Source organism: Chinchilla lanigera, unplaced genomic scaffold (assembly GCF_000276665.1).
Source record: "Chinchilla lanigera isolate Chin_1 unplaced genomic scaffold, ChiLan1.0 scaffold00083, whole genome shotgun sequence".
NCBI lineage: Eukaryota > Metazoa > Chordata > Mammalia > Rodentia > Chinchillidae > Chinchilla > Chinchilla lanigera.
In genome coordinates, this window is record NW_004955484.1 from 1,968,307 (window position 1) to 1,977,149 (window position 8,843).

An 8,843-nucleotide genomic window follows, 5' to 3' on the forward strand; every position below is an offset into this window, starting at 1 on the left:
GAGCTCCACCACTGCCTGTACTGTCAGGAGAAGAATGGCTTCCAGGGAGTCTCCGCAGGTATTGTGCAAGGTCCTCCTGGTTTACAGCTTCTAAGCGGCTATCATGACCCCAGTCCACCAGACCTCTGACTCCTCAGGCTTAGTCTGCATTCTCATGTTCTCTGAGTCCTTGTTCAGCAGCTGCTCCTCCTCTGACTCTGGACCTTTCTGGTTCTCAGTGGCAGGAGCAAGAGTTGCCCATTGTATGGCATGTATTCCCAGGAGTTTCTCCATGTTTGAATGATTAACACACATCCGTGGGGAGGCATCTGCAGCCGGTGCATGGTGGGCCAATTGTGTCATTGTTTCTCTGTGTTGTGGTAGTTCTCCATTGAGCGGCGGCGGCTGGCCTGAGGGCCAGGGCTCACAGCGCTCGACGCTGTGTGGCTTCCCTTGCTCCAGGGGCCTAGGAGGCAGGAAGTGAGCTGGCCGGGAGACAGGCGGTCCCTGCCATGGCTTCCCGTGTGCTGGAGGCCTTCCCTCCGGGGGCCTACAAGGCAGGAAGCAAGCCAGCCAGAAGACCGGCACTCCCCACCCGTGGCTCCCCATGCACCAGAGGCCCTCCCTCCGGGGGCCTACGAGGCAGGAAGCAAGCCAGCAGGAAGACCGGCGCTCCCCACCTGTGGCTTCCCAGGCGCCGGAGGCCCTTCCTCCAGGGGCCTACGAGGCAGGGAGCAAGCCAGTCCGAAGACCGGCACTCCCCGCCTGTGGTTCCCCTTGTGCCTGGGCCCCTCCATCCGGAGACCTCCAAGCAAGAAGCGAGCCGGCTGGGAGACAGGCACTCCCCGCCCATGGCTTCCCATGTGCTGGAGGCCCTCCCTCTGGGGGCCTACGAGGCAGGGAGCGAGCCGGTGCAAAGACCTGCGCTCCCCTCCTGTGGCTCCCCGTGCACCTGGGGCCCTCCTTCTGGGCACCTACAAGACAGGAAGTGAGCCGGCTGGAAGACTGGCGCTCCCCACGCATGGCTCCCTGTGCACCGGAGGCCCTCCCTCTGGGGGCCTGTAAGGCAGGAAGCGAGCCAGTTGAAACACAGGCGCTCCCCGCCAGTGGCTCCCCATGCGCCGGAGGCCCTCCCTCCAGGGCCCTACAAGGCAGGAAGCGAGCCGGCTGGATGAACGGCACTCCCCGCCCGTGGCTCCCTGTGTGCCGGAGGCCCTCCCTCTGGGGGCCTACAAGGCAGGGAGCGAGCTGGTCCAAAGACCAGTGCTTCCCACCCGTGGCTCCCCGTGCCCCTGAGCTCCTCCTTCCAGGCACCTACGAGGCAAGGAGCGAGCCAACAGGAAGACCTGTGATCCCCACCCGTGGTTCCCGGTGCACCAGAGGCCCTCCCTCTGGGGGCCTACGAGGCAGGGAGCAAGCTGGTCTGAAAACCAGTGCTCCATGCCCATGGCTCCCCATGGGCCTGGGCCCCTCCTTCCGGGTGCCTACAAGGCAGGGAGCGAGCCAACCAGAAGACCGGCACTCCCTGCGCGTGGCTCCCTGTGCACTAGAGGCCCTCCCTCCAGGCCAACCCAAGTATATACAAATATTAACAAATGAAAAATCAAATAAGCACTAATAGCGTTATATTGGGGGATCTCAATACCCCACTGTAACAAAAAGACAGATCAGCTAGACAGAAGTCAACAATGAAATATTAGAACTGAACAAAACTTTTGAATAAATGAACTTAGTAGATATCTGCAGAGTATTCCACCCCACAACATCAGAATACACCTTCTCACCTGCATAGGGGATGTTCTCCAAAATAGACCACATAGTAGCTCATAGAAATTGTCTAAATAAATGCAAAGGAATTCAGATTATCTCATGCATATTATCAGACCACAGTGCATTGGAAATCAATGGCAAAAGAAACCACAAGACCATCATAAACACATGGAAATTAATAGCCCCCTCCTGCACAAACAGTGGGTAACAGATAAAGAAGAAATTGGATTGAAAGCTTTCATTCTATAATCAAGAACAAGACAAAGATGTCCACTGTCTCCACTCTTATTGAACATAGTCCTAGAAACTAGCCAGAGCAATTAGACAAGAGAAAGAAATAAAAGGAATAATGATAGCAAAAAAATAAATTATTTGCAGATGACATGATACTCTACATAGAAGATGCCAAAAACTCCACTAAAAGACCTCTAGATTTAATAAGCAAATCCAGTAGCATAGCTGGATACAAAGTCAAGATTCAAAAGTCAATAGCCTTTCTGTACATGAATAAAAAATTTACTGAGAGAAAAAGTGGGGAAATAACACCTTTCACAACAGCATCAAAAAAAAAAAAGAAAGAAAGAAAGAAATACCTAGGAATCAATCTAAAGATTTAAAAGACCTCTACATTGAAAACTACAGTACTCTGAAAAAGGAGATTAAAGAGGATATCAGAAAATGGAGAGATCCCTAGCTCTTGGGTAGGAAGAACCAATATAGTGAAAACAGCCATACTCCCAAAACTGTTCTACAGATTTAATGCAATTCCAATCAAAATTCCAGCAGGATATCTCACAGAATTAGAGAAAACAATCCTAAAATTCATTTGGAACCAGAAGAGACCTAGAATAGCAAAGGCAATTCTGGGCAACAAAGGCAAGACATGGGGGCATCATAATTCCTGACTTGAAATTATACTATAAAGCTACTGTGATAAAAACAGCATGGCAATGTTAAAAAAAAAAAAAAAGACCCAAAGATCAATAGAAGCTGAGCATGGTGGTACATGCCTATAATCCCAGCACTCAGGGGGCTGAAGCACGTGGATCATTGTAAGTTCAAGACCTGCCTGGACTACAAAGTGAGCTGAAGGCTAGCCTGAACTGTATAGAGAGACCCTGTCTCAAAAAGACCAAATAAAAAAAGACCTAATACAAAAATAGGCATCTGAGATGAAGACACACTTCTCAGATGAATAAATGCAAACAGCAAATAAATATATGAAAAAATATTGAACATTCCTGGTCATTTGAGAGATGCAAATTAAAACACTGAGTCCATCTTACTCTGGAAAGAATGGCTATTATGAAGAAGTCAACCAATAACAAATGCTGAAGGGGCTGTGGGAAAAAGGAACCCTTCTCCACTGTTGGTGGGGGTGTAGACTGGTGCAACCGCTGTGGAAATCAGTGTGGAGATTCCTCAAACTAGGATTGCAGGTCTCATTTGACCCAGCCATTCCCCTGCTAGGTATCTTCCCAGATGAGTTTAAAACATCATACCACAGTGATATATGTGCACCCATGTTTATAGCAGTGCAATTTGTCATAGCTAGATTTTGGAAACAATCCAAATGTCCATCAACCAAGGAATGGATAAAAAAGATGTGGGTGCTCGCATCAGCAGCACATATACAAAACTTGGAACAATACAGAGAAGATTAGCATGGCCCCCGCACACGGATGACATGCAAATCATGAGGTGTTCCATATTCTTATTGTTGAATTCCTACCATCTTGTATGGTGAAGCTCTGTATCATTTCCAGTGTCATTTTATTAGCTGTTATTGTCTTTGATTGTTTGATCAATCTTACATTCTTACATCTGGTGGACTGAGCAACTTCGTTGAAGATAATAGTATGTAACGTAGCAATCATTGTTAATTCCTCTCATTTTGTTTTGAGGTCTTGTCTCATTTTTGTGTTTTTTTGCGTTTTTTTGGTTTTGTCTTCATTATTGTTGTTTTGTTAGGTTTTTTTTCTCTTTAAAATAAAAAAGACCGAGCATGGTGGCACACAGGTGTAATCCCAGCACTCAGGAGGCTGAGGCAGGATGATTGATGTGAGTTCGAGACCATTCTGGGCTACAAAGTGAGCTCAAGGCCAGCCTGAGCTGCATACCGAGACCCTGTCTCAAAAAGCAAAAATAAAATAAAATAAAAAGACATGGTCCTTTTATACAGTGGAGTACTACTCAGCCATAAAGAAGGGTAAACTGGAGACTTAAATGGATGCAACTTGAGGCCATACTCCTAAGTGAAATAAACCAAACGCACATGTGTAAACATCATATTGTCTCCCTAGTATGGGAAGCTGAAAGAGTAAGAGCCAAAATGTACAATAGATACTGTAAAATGGGAAGAAACTTCAAAAGGGAAGAGAAACTAGGATGGGGGAAAGGAGAAAAGAAGGAAGGGAAAAGAAAAAGAAAAATATATATATATTAGTTGAGAGAGCTATACTACTAATTTCTCTTAGTTCATTGAAAAGGTTTGTGCTAATATTGTTTGGACATTTAAATGCCAATATCTTGTACTGTAACAATATCAATGCACAATGTATTAACCATTGTTACCCTGCTCTTTTTTTTTTTTTTTTTTTTTTTTTGTACCAGGAATCAAACTCAGGACCTTGCACTTGCCAGGCAGGCACTTGTGCCACTGAGCTATATCCCCAGCCCTCCTCTTACCTTGTTTTGAAATTCTGTGGGGTTTTTTTCTCTTTAAAATAAAAAAAAAATTTTTTTTTAAATTTTAATTTAAAAAGTAAATTTTCAGGCTGGATATGTAGCTCAATGGTGGAACATGTACTTAGCGATCACAAGCCTCTGGGTTCGATCCCAAGCCCACCACTAAATAAATAAATGAATAAATAACTAAATAAATTTTGACTCCTTATAAAAAGAAAGAGGGAGACTGTGCTCTGAACCATTTTTGCACTGAGAAGTGATACATACTTTAGCCAGCTCACAGGAAAATGGGTCACACTGGGTTTTCGTTTGGTTAGGTTGGTTGGTTTTTGAACTGGCCTCCCTGTAAAGTCCAGGCTGGCCTCGAGGTGAGATTAGAGGCACGCACAAAGGCCATTCTTGTTTTCTTTCTTCCTTTGGTACCGGGAATTGAACTCATGACTTCATGCTTGCCAGGCAGGCACTTGTGCCGCGGAGCTATATCTCGGGCACCGAAGGCTGTTCTGAAGGGAAATCTGACACTGACAGCCGCAGAGGAGTATTTGCCCCTGGGGCCTTGGCGGATCACTCAGCCCTTCGACCCACACAACCTCTGCCTTGCTCATTGTGTTCCGTAAATATCTTTCCCAACAGAGGCACTTTGAGATCGGTTTTCTAGTTAATGCCAGCAGATGCACCAAGTAAATTACTGTTTGGTCAGTTCAAAAACTTACCCAACCCAAATCCAGCACATAACCCAATACTAACCACATATTTGCTTGCCCTGTACCCCATAGAAAGAGGTGAGCTATGGATCCATTTGTCAAATAAATAGAACAAAACTCAAAGTAAATATAGCCCTGGGTAATATGCCAAATACACAGGGTAAATGTCCTTCTTAAATGTGTGTGTGGTGTGAGGGATCCCACGTAGGGTGGCCAGGTCATGTGCACATTAGACAGTGTGCTCTACCACTGAGCTGTACCCCTCAGTCAATCAGTGGCTTGGTTTGGTTTGGTTCGGTTTTTTGAGACAGGCTCCCCCCATGTAGTTCCGGCTGGTCTTGAGCTCACTATGTAGCCCCGGCTGGCCTCAAGCTCAAGGCGGTCCTTCTGCCTCAGCCTCCCAAGTGCTGGGACTGCAGGCATGCACCATCATGCTGGCAGTTATTTTCTTTTTAAATTAGTGGAAAAAGGTTTCTGCGACTTAAAGTGCAGGAATATCAGAAACCCCTCAGGAGTGATGTTGCACAAGAAAGGGGGAAATCGCAACATCCTTCGAGCCTTTCTGCTCATAATTCCACAGAATTGTCTCCTTACTAGTGAAACGCCTCTAGAATTTGGCTCCTTCTGGGAATATCTCTGTCAGCACGGCTGCTGCTTTGTCTCGGGTTCATTAGTAGGGTCTAAGGGTATGACTGTGTGTATAATTTTTCCCCTCAGATTTTTTCAAACTCGGCAAAAAAGAATTTTGGGGCTGGGCGTGGTGACACACACCTGTAATCCCAGCACTCCAGAGGCTGAGGCAGGAGGATCGCCATGTGTTTGAGGCCAGTCTGAGCTACATAGGGAAACCCTGTCTCAAGAAAAGAAAAAAAAAGAATTCTGTGTATATGTTTTTGTGCTAATTTCTCCCTCAAAGCATGAGGTTTAATGGCTCATTTCATGGAGCTCCCCAGTGCCAAGCGTGAGCTCACTGTCTGGGGAAATGAGGCCGCAGTGAAGGAAATGGCCCACCCCGGCCGCCAGGGCCTGTCAGGAGACACACAGGCCCTGTGTGATTCCGTCTGTCTGTGGCCGCGGGGAGGCGGCCCCCACCTGGCCCTTGACAGCATTTTTGGCTTTAAGACAATGTTCCAAGCAAGCCTGAGCCAAAGTCCACTTTCTAAAACCCAGTTCCCTCCCGGCAGTGTGGATGGCTTAGGTCAGTGTTGCCGTTTCAGAGGCCGCCGTCCTGTGACGGCGAGAGAGCCAGAGCTGTTAGGATGAGGCCACTGCAGCCAAAGGTCACTGACCTTGGAAGCAGCTTCCAAGCAGAAGGCGAACACGTGTGCTCCCTTCCGAGGGCTCGGCCACGCTTCCAGTAGAAACGAAGCCGTTATCCTGAGGGGATGGGTGGAGGTGGAAAGAGCCAGGGTGTCTTGGAGCAGGCATCTTTATTTTCCAGAAAGTTGGGTTCTTTTATATCGCATAGTGAGAAATAGTCCTTGGCTTTCGCTTCTCATACACGTGAAACCTTTTAAACCTAAATGTGTCTACCAGGCTGTGGGTAACTTCCTGTAAGGCTGTCCAGATGAATCCAGAGTAAATCTCAAAACAGGCATGGAGCCGGGTGTGGTGGCACACGCCTGTAATCCCAGCACTCTCAGGAGGCCGAGGCAGGAGGATCCCTGTGACTTCGAGGTCTGCCTAGACTACAAAGTGAGTTCAAGGCCAGCCTGAACTGCAAAGTAAAACCCTGCCCCAAAAAGACAAAACAATACATAAATAAAGATCAAAACAGGCATGCTGACACATGCCTGCAATCCCAGCACTGGAGAGGCTGAGGCAGGAGGATCGCTGCCAGGCCATACTGGGATACAAAGTGAGTTCAAGGCCAGCCTGAACTATAATGAGGCCCTGTCTCAAAAAAACAGAAAAAAACTCCACCAAAGTAAATCTTAAGTACATAGTACCTGTGGTCCAAAGTGAGAGGAAAATTGTGCAAGTTGATACTTCAGGGTGGAGGCAGTCACTTGAATTCAACTTTTACTTCTTAAAACTGGGGTCCCAGTGGCTAGTGGTTTAGCTCAGCAGTAGAGCGCTTGTCTCTTTCAGTCTCAGCACTGCAGCAGAAAAAAGAAACTGGGGCCCCAAAATAAGCGTGGCCCTGTGACAGGGAGGAAGGAGCAGGATGCTAAGTAGAAAGAGGCACAGCAGAGCTCTCGGTGATGGGCGCATTTTGTTTTGATTGCAGGGTTGATCGCATGGAAGCTTTTTCAGGTCTGCACATAAGAGCTAAGGCCTTTTTCACTATGTAGTTATACCTCAATTTAAAATGTATTTGGAGCCTAGCATGGTGACGGATGCCCGTAATCCCAGCACTTGGGAGGCTGAGGCAGGAGGATCACTGTGAGTTTGAGGCCAGCCTGGGCTATAAAGTGCGTTCAAGGCCAGCCTGAACTGCATAGCGAGACCCTGTCTCAAAAAGACAAAAAAATAAAAAATAAAAATTGTGTGCTAGTATCAGCTCTACTACCAACTTCCTGTTTGTGTGTGGGAAAGTACTTAATCTCAGACTCCTGACCTGTCCTCTGTTTTGTGAAATGAAGTCCCTGCAGTGAGGATGTTCAGCTTTTTCAACCATAACGTAGGATTGCAAATTTAAAAAAAATTTTTTTTGAGACAGGGTCTCACTATGCAGTTCAGGCTGGGCTTGAACTCACTATGTAGCCCAGGCTGGTCTCGAACTTGCATCAATCCTCCTGCCTCAGCCTCCTGAGTGTTGGGATTATAGGTGTGCACCACAGGTCTGGCTGAAAATCCTTAATTGGATAGACAGTGCAAAGAGAAATCTCTAGCAAAGTGCCCATTGACATTGTGTCACCCATATGGCCTCCCTCATCCTGGGGACAGGGAAAGGCGGGAAAGAACTTTGGCCTTGATCCAGTGACCTGGCCTCTGAGTCTGGTTCTGGACATTTTGCCTGTACCTAGATGAGCCATCAGAGGCAGCCAGCAGTGTTAGAGCTCAGCCTGTCCAGCACTGCTTTTCACTAAGAGAAAGTCGCTCCAAGGAACGCAGGCTGCCAAATGCGGGTCGCAAGCACGTGCTCCCCGGCTCGGGCACGTTCTCGCAGGGGAAGAGCTCACAGTGGAAACAGTGACGGCCATTTACTCAGGCAGCCGAGAGAATGAAGGGCGCATTGAAACTAGCAAGTCTCCATGGAGAGGGACAGCGGCCCCCCGGGGGTGAAACCAGCCTGACAGTGAGGGGCCGCAGAGCCGCTCCCAGCATCTGTCCTCAGCTCAACAACGGCCCTCTGTGCAGCCTCAGGAAACCTCTGAGAAACGATACCAGGGCAGCGCCAGCTTCCTCAACAATAGACGTGCACTCAGCCTAGTTCACGCTCTTTGCTTTGACTTAGATTCTGTTAACTGAGTGAATGGGAGTTTCGGTCCCCTACCCCCTCCAAATATATATGCATTTGTCCTTGTACTTTCCCTTAAAAAAAAAAAAGCTTTTTTGAGGCAGGGTTTCTCATTATAGTTCAGGCTGGCCTTGAACTCACTTTGTAGCCCGGGCTGGCCTCAAACTTGCCATAATCCTCCTGCCTCAGCCTCCCAGGTGCTAGCATTACAGGTATTTGCCATCGCACCCAGCACCTTTTAAAATTTTCGCCTCTTGTAGACTGTTTTAACTTGCAGTGAATGCTTTTACAACTAGCCT